Below are 18,040 nucleotides of genomic sequence, written 5' to 3'. Positions count from 1 at the left end.
ATGCACAATTCAATTAACCCCACTTTTTGAAAAATCTTAAATTTAAGTGTAAAACCAGTTGTAATATTCAATTTTCCAAAAATTAGACAAATAACTAAAAAGTTATTAAGTGTAAATCCAGTTGGTATTTTAATAACTTTTTAGTTATTTGTCTAATTTTTGGAAAAATATTTGAATATTACAACTGGTTTTACACTTAAATTTAAGATTTTTCAAAAGTGATGTTAACTCAGTTGTGCAGTGCACGGCTCATATGTTACTTACTAGAAAGAACTTAACAGTTATCATATATTATTATTTTTATCTCTATTTGTTCCCTTCTAACTGCCTTATAAGTGAACCAATGAATATGTAAAAAACATGTACCTTACTCCTTCTCCAGATATTTTACGAACTGTTTGTAGACTGCCATCTTGCCAGCTCTTTCTAAATCCACCTTTACTGTAAATCCAGGTTTCATCAAGAAATACTGATCTAAAAGAACAAGCAGAGATTTGGTTTTCTTTATATTGTCGTAAAAATTGCAGTCTCTTCTGTGTAATATATGGCTGCTCCATTAAATACTTCCTCTTAGAATTCTTGCCATATTGCCATCTTAACTGCTAATATTCAAGCCCTTTCCCCAACATAGGTTTGCTTGCAAAGTTTGTAATGTAATATGTTCTTCTATATATAATCCCATACAGTGAATAATTAGATATAATATTGTCGCGACCTAGCTGGGGGTTGTTTGCTAGGGTCGCTATACCAGGTTCTCTCTCTCAATCAAAACAACCATTGAACAAAATACACATTTATTTAACATAGAGTTCACAGTATAATACAAGTTTGGGGAATGCCAAGACTTAATGGTTTAGTTAACTAAGTACTTACAGGAACATCTTCAGTCTGCGCTGTCTTCTGTTAACCGACTGATGACGCGGATTACTAACTGTATAATACGGCTCACATCGATGGACTAAGCCTCTACCCTGTCTTCAGCACACTATTTTATATTTTTCCGCTCGTCCCAATTATCGGCGGGTACGTGCTCAAAAATCTCCTTTGTATATTTCCAGCACCGATATTTAGTACGAGCTAGCCCTGAAATATCACGCTTACATCGACCTGATTTTAATTGTTTAATTAACAATGTTTATTATAAGAACATATTCAGGTCGACGTATACGCGAACGATTCCCTTGAATCTACATCAAATTGGTTTACTAGAATTATATTTTACATGATTTTTCCCAATTTGATGTAAACCCAGGTTGGCCTATATTTAAGTCTTGACATATCCCCCGGGCTTGGAGAGCTGGTCCCCAGCGATAAAATAAAAAAAAATCATGTGCTATTAAGCTTAATTAAGATTTTCTTGCGACTCATCAAAATAAAAAATAAAAAATATATATTTTTATCATTTACTCTTTAATCCCGTACAAACAAAAGGTCCTACGCGATACCACCCGTACTGAAAATATGTCTCCTGGCATCCTGGTGCGTTGCGTCCGTTTCAACAATACCATAAGCTTCAAGCTTTAACCCTAGCTCATATCAGTTAAGTAATGCACACGCCAGCACTGCCTTTGCCTTTGTTTGACTGGTTGCCTTCTTATTCATTGTATACTTCTGTTCGTCCGTGCGCTTGGTTTCAATGTCAAACGGGCGACGGCCTTTTGAATTTGCTGGGATCAGCGGAATACTGGACAATTATTTTTTCTTTTCTTCGTTAGTGTACTGTTTTCATTCGAGCCCAAACAAAATTTACTCGTTAATATTTCTTGGTTTCTGGCTTCTCTGCGGTATTATGGGTTCAGTGGCTTGTTACTCAACCAACCAAATTAGTTTTTTCTCCAGGCTGGTTATTGCTTCCATATCCGTATCCAAAAATTCCATACATCTCCAATCCATTAGAATTCGAGGCAAAAGGCGAGCGGCGTGTTTAACATTTGCTCAACTGAACAGAGCTTGTGATGCTGGAAAGTTTCATCTCACTGGTGTGGTTGGTACGTGTTTCCAGACAGCAACTCATTTCTTCCTTCGACTTCTTAGTGTTGATTGTGGTATCGGCAGGTGTGATACAAAATTCATGAGAAATTAAAGAGCAAGTCCTATATTTTATTCCTATCTTTAATATCTAAAACAGAATAACAATTACGTTAATAAAACTATTCTTCTTAGTTACCTGTGAAATATCTACAGTTTATTTTATCTTAAATATTTTTCGAAAATGCATTTGCTTAAAAAAAATTAAAAATTGATAGTTTTAATTATTTGCTTAGGTTCCTTATATTTATATAAAAAAAAGAGAGATTTAAAATATGACTTTACTTATTATTATTTAATTAGTCCAGCAAAGCACTTTGTATTATTATTTATATCTAAAAATAACCTCCAACTATTTGTACTTCAGCAAAATTAGAAAAGTAAGTATTTATTATAACGTTTACATTTTCTTTTCATTTAGGACGAAGGAAAAAAAAAAAAAATATATATGGCAAAATTCATCAAATTCTTTCTTGAGAAACAAAAATCGTTACGTATCTTTTTAATTCTGCCTACTACATTACATGTCCCTTATCTCCTAAGTGGTGAAAGATTGTTTGGGAAAAGTCGCGTGTGTTACACAACCCTTTACCATGAAGATCATATGAAAAAGACTTTAATTCTGTTTTCGCTGAGACAAGCATTATTGTTAACTTCGTTAATTCTCATTGTATTTGTATTCAGTTAGAGCTTTGTTGTCGAGCTGTAAACACGTATTTCTCCACTTGTTAAATTAAATTTATAAATAAATCTTTTTTAAAAACGGGTTGTTTGAATCCAATAAGTTAAGTGGCGCAGTCGGTAGGATTGTCGAAAACGTTTTGCATCGAGCATCGTTGTTCAATTTCAATTGATTAATCGGCAATCGAACAAGTGATCGATAACTTTATTGTGCGTACAGACATTTTACTATCCATCGAGGAAGTGTACAAGACCAGTGAGGGGATCAATCACGGGAATAGGAACCAAAATTGTCCTATTTCACAGAGATCGATAGGTTTTGAGAAGGACCCACATCGCCTGATCATCCATTGTTCTCTATAGACGGAATGAAGAACAACTTGGCATTTCTTATGTAAGTAGTGCAATTCTTAAGCTATATATGTCAGTGGAAGATATTTTAAATTCTTTAGAAAGATTAAATTTAACGCCTTCGGCAAACTCTAACTCAAATTTAAATATAAGTAATCAAACTAATACACCTAATATTAATTTAGAAAAAATCAATCACATTAAAAGAATGTCTCAATTCAAACCAGAATACCTTAATTGTGTACCTGTTTTCAACGGTAATCCAAGTGAATTGAATAGGTTTTTAGCTATATGCAAGTCATTGATTGATACTTTCTATGATATTGCTAATCCTCAATGTTTTCAAAATATTTATTTGCTAAATAGTTTGATAGGTAAACTTAGTGGTAATGCTAAATTGATTGTTAACGTGCAAAATGTCACAAATTGGGATCAATTAAAAGATGTTTTGTATCGAAACTTCGCCGACAGACGCGACGAAGCTTGCTTAAATCGGGATTTAGTAATGTTGAGACAGAATCCGAACGAATCTGCTCAAGATTTCTATGATAGATGTTTAGAAATATTAAATTTATTATGTAGTTACGTAGACGCACACGAAACTACATTAGCCGCTTCTACTAAGCGCGATTTATATAAAAAATTAGCTCTTAAGACTTTCTTATCGGGACTTAGGGAACCCTTAGGTAATACAATACGCTGTATGCGACCTAAAGATCTTACTGAGGCAATTCAATTAGTTCTTGAAGAAAATAATATTAAATATTTTCAGGGAAATAGTTTCTCACAAAATAAACCTCAAAATTTTAAACAAAATCAGCAAAACTCTAAACCACAACAACATTTTAATAATTTTAGACCTAATTTTAATACTCAGCCTAGACATAATTTTGATAATTTTAATCAACAACCACATAATTTTAATCCTAAACCATTCCCGTCACAGCCAATTAATATCAGACCCAATCCTAATTATGTACCTCCTAGACAGTTCACAAACGCAGAAGTTTTTGGCCAGCAAAATAGAAATGTATTTAAACCCGATCCATCGAAACCTCTACCAAAACCGACACCGATGAGTATCTCTACTCGTCAAACGTATAAACCAAATTTTGGGCCAACTAAATCTAATTTCTTTAAACCATCAGGACCGCGTAATTTTATATCAGAAGAACTTTTTAATACACAGTGTTCATCAGTAAATAATTCGAGTGAGTTAACTGATCAAAGTAATTATGAATATTCTGATCAATATGATTACCAAAACTTCGATCAACCAGAGTATGATTACGAGGGACATTTAGAAACTACCGAATCGAATGACGAAAATTTTACGGAAGCTCCTCCTACAACAGAACCAGAATAGAACCAGAAATTATTTCTTTAAATGCATCTAGTTCTAGTGAACTATCTTATATTATTTTTCCCGAATTTGACATTAAAATTTTAATCGATAGTGGCTCTACAAAATCATTTATAGATCCTGACATTGCAGAAAAGTATTTTCCAAATTTAATTAAAAACGATCCATTTATTGTTTCTACAGTTTTCCAAAAATCGGCACACAAGTACAGTGCGACAATACCGCCTTCTAAAATTTTTAATATGCCTAACCAGATTCCTTTAAAATTCTTTCTTTTTAAATTTCACAATACATTTCACGGACTTTTAGGTTTAGATAACTTAAAACTATTACAAGCACAATTAGATTTTTCAAACGGATTTTTAATAACACCCTATACCAAAATTAAATTAAAATATTATAACACAAATAATAATTTAAATTTAATAACAATTTTCCCACGTTCTGAACAGGTTATAAAAGTAAAAACTTCGATTAGAAATGGAGAAATTATACTCCCACATCAGAAAATACATAACTGTGAAATTCCAGAATGCCTAACTGTAGCAAAAAATGGTGAAGCTATAACGACAATTTTAAATAATACTACACAAAAATTAACATTAGATTTTTCGAAACCTATTAACGTAGAAAAATTTTATCATAAAGATATACAACAAATTATCTTAAACAATTTTGATGATTCTGAAAAACAAAATCTCGATCTTTCTAAATTACGAGTTAACCATTTAAACAGCGAAGAAAGGCATAGTATTTTAAAAATTTGTAAGGAATTTTCTGATATTTTCTATAATGAACACCAACCTTTGACCTTTACAAGTAAGATTAAACATAGGATAAAAACATCTGATGAAGTTCCCGTCTACACTAAATCGTACAGATATCCTTTTATACACCGAAAAGAGGTAACTGAACAGATGAAGAAGATGTTGGAACAAAATATAATAAGACCAAGCAATTCTCCCTGGTCTTCACCAATTTGGGTAGTCCCAAAAAAGCTTGATGCTTCTGGGAAGCAAAAATGGCGAGTGGTGGTGGACTATAGGAAGCTTAATGAAAAAACCATCAACGACAAATACCCTTTGCCAAACATAACCGATTTACTGGACAAGTTAGGAAGGTGCCAGTACTTTACAACGTTGGACTTGGCGAGTGGTTTTCATCAAATTGAGATGGAAGATGAGGACATTCAGAAAACCGCCTTCAACACCGAACATGGTCATTACGAATACCTTAGAATGCCGTTTGGACTTAAGAACGCGCCAGCGACATTCCAACGTGTAATGGACAACATTTTACGGGGCATACAAAACGAGAAATGTTTAACTTATCTAGATGATATAATTGTATTTTCAACATCTTTACAGGAACATTTAGATAGCTTAAAGTGTGTATTTAAAAGACTAAGAGAGTCCAACTTTAAGATTCAATTGGACAAGTCGGAATTTCTCAAAAAGGAAGTAGCGTATTTGGGTCACATCGTGACACCCGATGGTGTTAAGCCCAACCCCGATAAAATCAAAGCCATAAAGAAATTTCCAATTCCAAGAACAACAAAAGAGATAAAAGGCTTTCTAGGTTTATTAGGGTACTATCGAAGGTTCATAAAGGACTTCGCTAAACTTTCCAAGCCGCTAACGAAGTGTCTAAAGAAAGGTGCAAAAATTGTACATAACGAAGAATTTCTATCATGCTTCGAAGCCTGTAAGAATGTACTGATTAATGAACCAATACTCCAGTATCCAGATTTTTCAAGACCTTTTAACCTGACAACGGACGCTAGTAACGTAGCAATTGGAGCAGTACTTTCCCAAGGTACAATTGGTCAAGATCTACCAGTGGCGTACGCATCAAGAACGCTTAATGAGTCCGAACAGAATTATTCTGTTATCGAAAAGGAGTTGTTAGCAATTGTGTGGGCGACTAAATATTTTAGGCCTTACCTTTATGGACGACAATTTAACATCATTACGGACCACAAACCACTACAGTGGCTATTTTCGTTAAAAGATCCAAATTCAAAATTATTGCGTTGGAGGATAAAGTTGGAAGAATACGACTATAAAATATTTTACAAGAAGGAAAAAAACTTAACACAAATGCAGATGCACTTTCCCGTGTAGAAATTCATACAAAAGAGACCGAATTTTGGGGAACAATTAGACGATATTATTAGTGAATATGACCAAACGAAAAGAGGCTTATTTGACAAACCAACGACGTCCCAACAGATAGAACCACCAATAGACTTGTATACCGATACTCTGCCAGATGTACCAGTACACGAAGATATTGTAGACAATACCGATAACGTATCTATGTTAGTACAACCAGATATCGAGAACGAACTAGCAAACAATCAAAGAAGAACGATGACGTCAACACAATCCATTCAAACGACGAACAAGATCCTATTGTAGGAATTCCAATTTGCGAATCACCTGTAAATTTTGGCGCAAATCAAATAATTATTAGTGAAGTGTTACACTCTCCTACAAAACCTAAAATTAAAATTCTTTTCGAGAAAAAACGTAGATTTCTTGTTCAGCTCTCAAAAGATAATTTTGAAAACGATATACTAAAATTTGTTAAAGAATTTGTCTTACCCGAAAAAATGTATTATTTGTATTTCGAAAATCCAAATAATTTTGAACCCTTTTGTGAAGTAATCCGTAAAAATTTTAAATGGCCTTCTATACAATTTAAACGATGTACGATTAAGCTTATTGATGTTGTAACTAAAAATGATATACAGGATGTCATAAAAAATTATCACGAAGGAAAAAGTAATCACAGAGGCATAGACGAGACAGAACAAAAAATTAAATCAAAATACTATTGGCCGAATTTAAAAAGCTCTATACAAAGTTACATTAATGATTGTGAAATATGTCAACTTAGTAAATATGAGAGAAACCCTGTAAAAATCCCTATAAACATAACCCCAACACCAACCAAACCTTTCCAAATTGTACACCTAGATACCTATACTTATGAGAAAACCAAATTTTTAACTATAATAGACAGTTTTTCGAAATATGCGCAAGCGTATTATCTAAACTCTTTGACAGCTAGTGATATTGTTAATAATCTATTAATATATTTTTCACATCATGGGATTCCATCGCAAATTATATTAGATAACGGTACAGAGTTCAAAAATTCAGTCGTTACAGAGTTATTTGAATTGCATAAGATAAAAACACATTTCTGCTCTCCAAACCACCCACAATCGAACGGTATGGTTGAAAGACTACACTCTACTCTTTCTGAACATATTCGGTTATTAAATAACAAAGGTTTTCAAACAACACCTGTAAGCCAGAAAATCACTTACGCAATTTTAGCATACAATCATACAATACATTCGGTAACAAATTTAAAACCAATTGACATCATAAACGGTCATGTTTCTTCCGATGATCCATTTGACATCGATATTAATAAAATTTTAATTACCGATTATATTGAAAGTCACAGAGAAAAATCGAAAATCTTATACTCTAAATTAAACGAAAAATTAATAAATCACAAAGAATCTGTCGCAAATAAAATTAATAAAGATCGCGATGACCCTGAATTATTATTCAAGGAAGGACAAAAAGCTTATCCTAAGAAATTTGTAAGACAGAAAAACTCTGACAAATTCCACAAACCAGTAAACTTAGACTCAGTTGATTTACCAAGAAAAACAGCAACAAGTAAAACACGTGGAAAAATACATTTAAGTAATTTAAAACGTCCTCTGAAACATAGATATAGTTTTAATAATTAGTTCTCATATTTATTTTCAGAATCATAACATCAGGACTTTGTCTCGGACAAGAAAAAATTCTCTTGAAACAGTTAAATGACAACCCCGGTATAATTCCGATAAAACTTGGAACGGCAAAATTACGGCAAAGCTCATTTACGCTGATTCATTATTATGACTTAAATCCTTTAATATTAGAAATAAATACACTTAATATAAAAAGTAATAATTTAACTTTGTTAATATACCAAAATAAAAATTATACATTTGATTCAATTAACTATTTAAATATTTTAAACGTTTTACAAGAGCGAGTAAATTCAGAAATAAATCAGATCATACCACGATCTGATAGAATAAAGCGAGGCTTAATAAATGCTTTAGGGTCAGTATTTAAAACTATCAGTGGAAATTTAGACGCATCCGATGGCGAAAGATACAACACATTAATAAATAATCTACAAACCAATCAAAAGAATTTGGCGGAAAATATTTTGAAACAAAATTCTTTATCGCTCAGAGTGATAAATAAATTTAATTCTACTGTTAAACAAATTTTACACAACGAAAAACTTTTGGAATTTAAAATCAATCAAATAGAACAAATAGTTCAAGGGGCAGTTTATAGAGAAAATTCGATGTTTATTAAAGACACACTCATTCAATTAATAAATATTTATGAAATTGTCGATAATGTTCTACAAGATATCGAAAATTCTATTGCTTTCTCTAAGTCACGAATATTTCATTCCAGTATTGTGAAAACTGAAGATCTATTCAATGAACTAATTAATATTCAAAATATTGTTGGAATCGATAAAATGCCGTTAAACGTTACATTTGAAAATATTCTCATATACGAAAAAATTATTGAAGTTGAGTGCTATATATTAAATAATAGAATTACATATTTATTAAAAATTCCATTAACCTTTAAAGAAAATTTTGATTATTTTCATCTTTATTCAGTACCAGTATTTGTAAAGAGTTTGTTTAAGGTTGTAATAGCTAAAAATAAATTTTTATTAAAAAACAAATTGCACTACACCTTTCAAACCAACAAATGCCATGATACCCGAGACCAGCTGTTTATCTGCGACGAGTCCGATGTACGAGAAGTCAAAGACCAGGATTCCTGTGCCGTACAGCTGTTAGATGAAATTCAAAACCTATCGCAGTGCCATCAAATTGAAGCACAAATTTCCCACTCATTCTCAAAACAATTAAGTTCATCGAATAACTGGATATACGTGACGCCCTTCGAAGAAATTATAAATTTGAAATGTCTTCAGCAAGAAGAAAGTGTACGCATAATTGGAACGTATTTATTAGAAATACCGTCGAACTGCCAAGTGAAAACAAACAATGAACTGATAACCAATAGTCAAAAAACAATAAAATTTAAAACACAACCTTTTCTGTTTTCGGATTTTCACGAAAATACATTTTTTATACATTCGGTCAATCTAAGTGCCCATATAGACAATGTAAACCTGGACGAATTGTATAAATTAAAATCAGAAATAAAAGACAATAAACCGCAATTAGTTTTCGAAAAAGTATCGGCAATTCCAAGTGCGTGGACAATCGGTATGTACGTTCTGCTTTTCATCGTCTGTATCTACGTTGCCTGGAAGAAATGGAAAACACCTACACCACAACAGAGGGATGTTCCACTAGAAGATGTTCGACTACCCTAGCCAAGCTGTGTATTCGAATCTTAGGGGGGAGGTGTTACACAACCCTTTACCATGAAGATCATATGAAAAAGACTTTAATTCTGTTTTCGCTGAGACAAGCATTATTGTTAACTTCGTTAATTCTCATTGTATTTGTATTCAGTTAGAGCTTTGTTGTCGAGCTGTAAACACGTATTTCTCCACTTGTTAAATTAAATTTATAAATAAATCTTTTTTAAAAACGGGTTGTTTGAATCCAATAAGTTAAGTCGTGGCTTCTAATGTTTTGTCAACATGGAAACATATACAATAAATAGTCTACAAAACAGAACAACATACATACATATTGAAAAAACTATCGCCTGTTTATTTTTCTTTTTTATTACTAACATAAATTATAAATAATATTTGTTTCTGACTCGGAAAAAAAAATAATCAAATTCAACTAGTACCTCTAAAACAATCACGGCTTTCTAAAAAAATAATGGGCATCCTAGGCCAAAATAGTCACGTGACGTTGATACTAGGAATAAAAATAGCAACAAACCAACTAACAAAATATCATCCGAGCAGTTCTTTAAGACCAACATAGCTACACAATCTTTCCCCAGGAGATGTAAATGTAGTAGGTTTGAGTATACTTTACCTCACCTTACCTTGAAAGTCTTGTTCTTTTCTTCCTTTTGTTTTTTATCCTTATTATTTCTATTTGCTCGTGTTATGAAATAAATAATATGTCACCTAAAAATACTCAAAAATAGATTAGTTTCTATCAGTCTCTTTTTTTTTTTTTTTTTTTTTTTTTTAATAATATAATATAAACGTAAAAATATTCTTAAATGCTACATTAATTAATCAGTATCCTTTATCGTGGTCCATCGTACTTGGCTTCAAGATTCAAACTTCCACTTTAAATATGACTCATAAGCATCGAGTCCAGGGAGGGTGGCTAGGGTGGATAATGATATCCTTCGCCATCTTGGCGTTTGGTGGTTTGGTTTGGGGTGGGTTTTGTTCGGAACTCTTTGTTCGGTTATCTTCAATCAACTTTTGTTGCCTTCTCTCATAATTCGTATTAAAATTATATTCGTCTGTATTGTTATACCTATAGTTTTTATTCTCATGTCCTGATTTGCCTCTTACATTATCAATATCTTCAACCCTATGACCATTGTGCGAATAGTCATGCTCTACCTGTCTTTTATTTCTTTTATTTGAATTTAAATAATCCGAATGTTGGACATAATTGCTATATTCATACTTATTTTCACTAGCTGAATTATCTATACTTGTTTTATCTTCGTAGAAATGAGAAGAATGTGCCAACGTGTTGTAATCGGTAAGTCTGTCTTTTAGATCACTCAATTTATAGACAATATTGTTTAACGCGGTAAAATCCATATCACGGCTTGACAACATAAAATAATATTTGTCATAAGATGGATGCAAACCATTCTCAAAATAGTCTCTGAACTGATCAAAATTAATTTCATCATATATTTCTTGAAACATTGAAAGTAAGTCAAAGTAATAGTGTTTAATATCTTCGTTTGCATCCTGCTTACGTGAGCGCAATTTGGATTTTAGTTTTCTTATTGCTATATCACCGCCAAAATTTAAAATAAAATCTCTTTTCAGATCCGGCCAAGTTTTATGTAAATTATTTTTATTTTTCGCGTATTTTTCAAACCAAAGACAGATGCGTGTTTCAGGTAACACTGCAAATATCGAATTTTATATGCACAATCCCAACCATTTCTATCAGTAATTTTATCGTAGTTAGAAATAAAAGACACTGGACAATCGTACCTAGGGTCAAATGTAGGGGGTTCAACAAATTTAGGCAGAACTGGAAGTCTTTGAAATTCCATCATGAAAAATTTTAAAATAAAAAGTTTAGCTTGTTTAAAAATAATTAGTTAGAGAGTTTATGACATTGAAATATATCAAGAAATATTTAAATATAGACAAAGCCATTGGCATTTCAATGAAATTTAAACGTTAGAAAAATAATAAACAAATGTGGATGAGAATGTACTCATATTTCAAAATAAAAACATGATGTGTAGGTCAGGGTGAAAACTACAGTCGTCAGCATTTTCCAGCACTTGACTTTATAAATAAATGTAATAAATAATATTCAAATAATATATAGGGTATTAAATTATTATGTGATACTTAATAAAAAACTATAAAATAAAATATTCATACTATAATAGTAGATATAGGTTATTTAAATATTTATCAACTTAAATATACTAAAATTTAAAATCATTTCGTATATTTTACGAAAGCAAAAATCGGACGACAAAATTGATATGCAAAAATTTAAATTTGACGAAAATTGCATATTGGATAATATTAATCAAAATAAAGAAACTATGTTAAAAAGCAAAAAAAACTAAATATATTTAAATCCAATTCAAAAGTTAAAACTAGGACATTCTTGGCATTACCAAAATATAAAAAAATAAAATACATGCCTTCATCACATGTTGTGGTGGCGAAAAATATAAAAATAATTAAATAAAAAAATTTACTTTAAAAGGGCTGTTTTGCAGCAGATAAAAACGACATTTCCACCACATGTCTTGATTGTGGGGAAGTATTGAAAACAAAAAATTGAATTAAAAAAAATAAAAGAACTTTGCCTCCACTACATGTTGCGGAGGTGTGTGGGGTTTACCCGTAATTTGCATTAAAAAAGGCTGCTTTGACTAAAAAAGAGACTGGCGCCTCCAATACATGTCGTGGTGTTAAAGAAAGTAATTAAAATTTTGCATTCAAAAAGGTTGCTTTGATTAAAAAAGAGACCGGCGCCTCCACCATATGTCGCGACCTAGCTGGGGGTTGTTTGCTAGGGTCGCTATACCAGGTTCTCTCTCTCAATCAAAACAACCATTGAACAAAATACACATTTATTTAACATAGAGTTCACAGTATAATACAAGTTTGGGGAATGCCAAGACTTAATGGTTTAGTTAACTAAGTACTTACAGGAACATCTTCAGTCTGCGCTGTCTTCTGTTAACCGACTGATGACGCGGATTACTAACTGTATAATACGGCTCACATCGATGGACTAACCCTCTACCCTGTCTTCAGCACACTATTTTATATTTTTCCGCTCGTCCCACTATCGGCGGGTACGTGCTCAAAAATCTCCTTTGTATATTTCAGCACCGATATTTAGTACGAGCTAGCCCTGAAATATCACGCTTACATCGACCTGATTTTAATTGTTTAATTAACAATGTTTATTATAAGAACATATTCAGGTCGACGTATACGCGAACGATTCCCTTGAATCTACATCAAATTGGTTTACTAGAATTATATTTTACATGATTTTTCCCAATTTGATGTAAACCCAGGTTGGCCTATATTTAAGTCTTGACAATATTAAATAATAATAAATTTATTCTACCCTACCTGCAGCATACATTGAATAAATACGTGTTCTAATTGTATGTTCATGTATCTTATAAGCAGGAATTCCACGGGACAAACCTCGTAAAGGGACGTATTATACAATATTTTATCCGTAATTATAGTTATCAGTATATAAAAAGAAGAAAATAATCGTACGATGTAATCAATATAATGGACTTACGTATTTGACGCAAAAGTTTCGTAAATCTCAGTCAAGATGCAAAAGCTTTACCCTAAAATTAATGTTAATTATAATTAGGAAAAGGGATTTAAATAAATATAATGTAGGTCGAAAATAACGTAATACATTTTATTTAGTATAAAAATTAAGCCAATATAATGTGGTTTTATACTGTATAAGTATTTATTTACGTATAAGTATACAGTATACTGTATAAGTATTTTTTTGCCATCGTAGTTGCCATTCATTCAGAGTAGTGGATTTTAAATAATATGTTTGATAGTCGGATGGGCTAAACTACCGTAACATCAACTACTAGACAAGAATAGTGTGCAGTATTATCTGCTTTTTCATTCCCAGCCATTCCAACATAGTTTGAGACGTGGAATAATATAATTTTATAGCCCTTCTAGATCCTCCTGTTTTCCTTGTAGTTCACCCAATAGAACCGTTCTCCCACGTTCTTCCCAACTTGGTAGTTGCCATTCATTCAAAATGTTGGATTTTAAATATGTGGTAGTCGGATGGTTTAACTATCGTAACATTAACTATTTCTAATAATTCTTTTTGTCAATTCTTTGTAGTATAGTTTACATACCACGTATTGTACTTTTTTCCTTTGAATTTCGTTTCCTATTAGATCAATGGTGCCTAAGTTTAATGATTACTTAGCAAGAGCGTTAAGTATACATTTTTCAAGCTGCTTTGTGAGCTTAAATAAGTCATTTGATGCGTAGAGGAGCCCTTCGTATAAATTAATTTTATTTATCAAATCATTCACTCCCTGTAGATCGCCGCCAGTCTTATTTGATACTACGGTTTTAAAGCAATCCTTACATATTATTCTTTTTGACTGGTAGTACACATTGGTCGAATGTTTTCTTCTTTAGATAGAGTGGCATTCTAGATTTGAATATGATTGAGTTTCTTCCATAAGTGCTCCATGCTAACTTAATTTTTCTCTTGATTTCTGGTAGTATGGATCCAGATCTGTATTAGCTGTCCCAAATATATATCGCCCCCTTAGTGCAACAACTAGATAACTTGAAATTCATAGTTTTGAGAAAACCCATTTTAAATATTCGAAAAGCAAAAAAATATATCTGTTAAGCAATCAAAAATATTTTATATCTATACAGATATGTTGCATATCAAATTATAATTTGTTAACTTTGGGGAAAATTATGTTTATTATCTTTGGAGAATTTGATTAAAATTTGAGATATCTAGTTGTTGCTGAAAAGAATGAAAAGTTATCTATTTATAACCACCAGCAATTAAACGCAAATCACTTACAAAATACCACTTTATTTGGACTTAATTTGGACAACTTAAATGTCAGTATCACTGATATCACTTTCGAAATCATCCATGTTTTGAGGCCTTCTACGTTGGTCTCCTCGGAACGGAAGACTTCCAAAAAATGCTTTATACTCGATAGCGAGGGCCGGAGGATTCATTTTGAACAAAGACATAAGGTCGTCATATTTTTCTTTTATAAGAGGTAGTTGACTTTGATATAAAGGCTCTAAGTTATTATTTGCAGAGGATATACGTGTTTTACGATTACAATTAAGTCGTCTATATTCCCCATCAAAATCTTCTTTGAACTTAATAATAAATGGCGTCGATTTAGAAAAGTTCATCCAGCACATTTTCTGCCAACTGACCAACTTACGGCTTTCATCATCTTTCCTAAATATTAGTTTCCGGGCTACATAAGTTTTCCAGTCAAGAATTTGATTATGTTTAACATCATGAACTAAATAGTGTGACGCTCCCCCGTTTTTGAGAAAGGTCACGGACGCCGAGTTGCCTTGTTTCAGTTCCTCGGGCGCCACCTCCAATGTTTAAAGTGTTTGAGAGACCACTAGTGCCAATACGGGTAGCTTTTATACAGTGGAGATACCAGGGAGTGATGAAATGAAAAGAAAATAAAACACACAATTAACTATAATGTAACACTAGGTTTTTATTTAACTAATTAATTATGTACAAAAATAATCCAGGAAGGTTCACGTCCTCGAATCGTAACAATAGTGAAATAAAATGTATATTTAAAGACCCGTAAAGTAAAATTAACAATAACAACCGTGTACCTCTAGAGTTTTGATCGATTATTCCCGAGATGCAATTCTCTGACTGATTCTATCACGCGAATTCAAAACGCGTTCCCGAAATGACGTTCTGTTAAATAAGACGACGCGAGTTCCTGATCGACGTCGAATTTAGCGGCGTCCTAATGAACACAGACACGTAAGTACCGGAGCAACACACTCTACTATGACGCGACTCTCTAAACGGCGGCGACGTCGTTACAGGCGTCCCGATGGTCACAGCTAAATATTTCTTGGAACGGCGTCCGTTTTGACAACGAAACACGAACCTCGGATCGGCGTCGACGTTAAAAGCGTCTCGTGATACCCAAACGCGAGTCCTGGACCGATCGCGAAATTAACAGCGTCCTGTGGGATATACACACGCGAGCCCTGGAACGATCGCGAAATTAACAGCGTCCTGTGGGATATACACACACGCGAGCCCTAGATCGATCGCGAAATTAACAGCGTCCTGTGGGATATACACACATGCGAACCCTGGATCGATCGCGAAATTAACAGCGTCCTGTGGGATATACACACACGCGAGTCCCGGAGTGACGTAGAGGTTAGCGACGTCTCGGCGAGTTGTACGTCGTTTGGACAAGCGCAGCCCGCACACACACCGTCCGGTCAGGACAACCTCGGGATTTTGGCGAGATCCCGTCCAGCGTCACTGATGCAGGGTGCCGTCCGGACGACACACCTAGAAACATACGGGAGCTAAAAAACCAGCCTCGGGATTTGGGCGAGGTCCTGTCCTAGCTCCGTGAACATTCGCGACCCGTGCGTCCACTGAACTACCTTAACCGTTGTCTCACTCTCTTCCCTTTTAACAAAAGAAATCGTTCCTCGCGTCCACGTGATCCGATCAACCAGGCCCCAACCTCCGTAGAGGACAGTTGGCCTACCTGAGCGAATATAAGTTTTGCTATCTTTTTGCGTTCGTGCGTTTCGGTCAAATAGGCCCCCACCTCCGTAGAGGACAGTCGGCCTACCTGAGCGAATATAAATATCTCCGTTCCTCGCGTCCACGTGATCCGATCAACCAGGCCCCAACCTCCGTAGAGGACAGTCGGCCCACCTGAACGAATACAAGTTTTGCTATCTTTTTGCGTTCGTGCGTTTCAGTCAAATAGGCCCCAACCTCCGTAGAGGACAGTCGGCCCACCTGAACGAATACAAGTTTTGCTAGCTTTTTGCGTTCGCGCGTTTCGATCAAATAGCCCCCCACCTCCGTAGAGGACAGTCGGCCTACCTGAGCGAATATAAATATCTCCGTTCCTCGCGTCCACGTGATCCGATCAACCAGGCCCCAACCTCCGTAGAGGACAGTCGGCCCACCTGAACGAATACAAGTTTTGCTAGCTTTTTGCGTTCGCGCGTTTCGATCAAATAGCCCCCCACCTCCGTAGAGGACAGTCGGCCTACCTGAGCGAATATAAGTTTTTCTATTGTAGTGTAACAACCCAAATTCGTCAACAAAGTTGAAGAGGTAATATTTTGGCCAACTGTATAACAAGAAATTTAAATGAAATAAAGGAACCTACGTTGTGTTAAATATTTTTTTATTGTGATTACCTCGGATGCGCCTCGACAAAAACAATATTTTGGGAAATTTGAGGAGAATAGGTTATGTAAATAAAACGCAAAATTTGTAAATAGCCCTACTTATTTTATTAAATGAAATGAGTGCCGTACTCTGCCTGGAATTCACATGTAAAAGAGCACGGCAGAGAAAACCATGATCACTATTCCAGAGACTCTAACTATGCTGTCCTTAACTTTAATAAAAGAGAAATAATAATAATATAGAAGCTGTCCTCATACCAAGATTTGTAGTTTTATACATTCAAAACATGCCACATTTATATCATTCAAAACTGAAGAGTGTTTGGTTAGTTAGCAGGTCGCCGCCTGCAGGTACTAAGGTCCTGGTTTCGGATCTCGAAGCTAAAGTTGGATGTTTGGTGTAAATATCTTAATATTATATTTATTGCTTTTAGTTGCCCTCTGCGAGCTAAGATATTCGCCCAGTCACGGTCGAAAAGTATTAGTACATTCAACAAGGCCCTTGTTCTCACCTCGGAACCACAAACATCGACACGACTGGACAGCACATTATTGTATTTAGATTACTTTTAAACTGAAATTATTTACAGCATAAATAGATTCCATTAAATACATACACATGTTATATGATATAATTCTCAGATGAAATAAACAAGGAAAAACTTTAATACAGAATATTAGAACAAAAATAAAATATATGCTTTAGTTAACATTAGTTAAATAATGAGAAAATATTTACTTTACCTTTAATAACATTCTTTGTCACAAAACTCAAGAACCAAAAATAACATTAATGCGTCTCGAATCGTCGCGGTCGTCTCAAAGCTCATTCTCTTACAACTATCATCTCTGGTCGTCGCCTCTTTCCCTCTCCCTACTTTTGCGAATAATATTTTAAAA

This window comes from Sitophilus oryzae, unplaced genomic scaffold, assembly GCF_002938485.1.
Source record: "Sitophilus oryzae breed Bouriz unplaced genomic scaffold, Soryzae_2.0 scaffold_1536_pilon_pilon, whole genome shotgun sequence".
Classification (NCBI taxonomy): Eukaryota; Metazoa; Arthropoda; class Insecta; order Coleoptera; family Curculionidae; genus Sitophilus; species Sitophilus oryzae.
The sequence above is the reverse complement of the archived record's forward strand: the minus strand, read 5'-3'. Positions refer to the sequence as shown.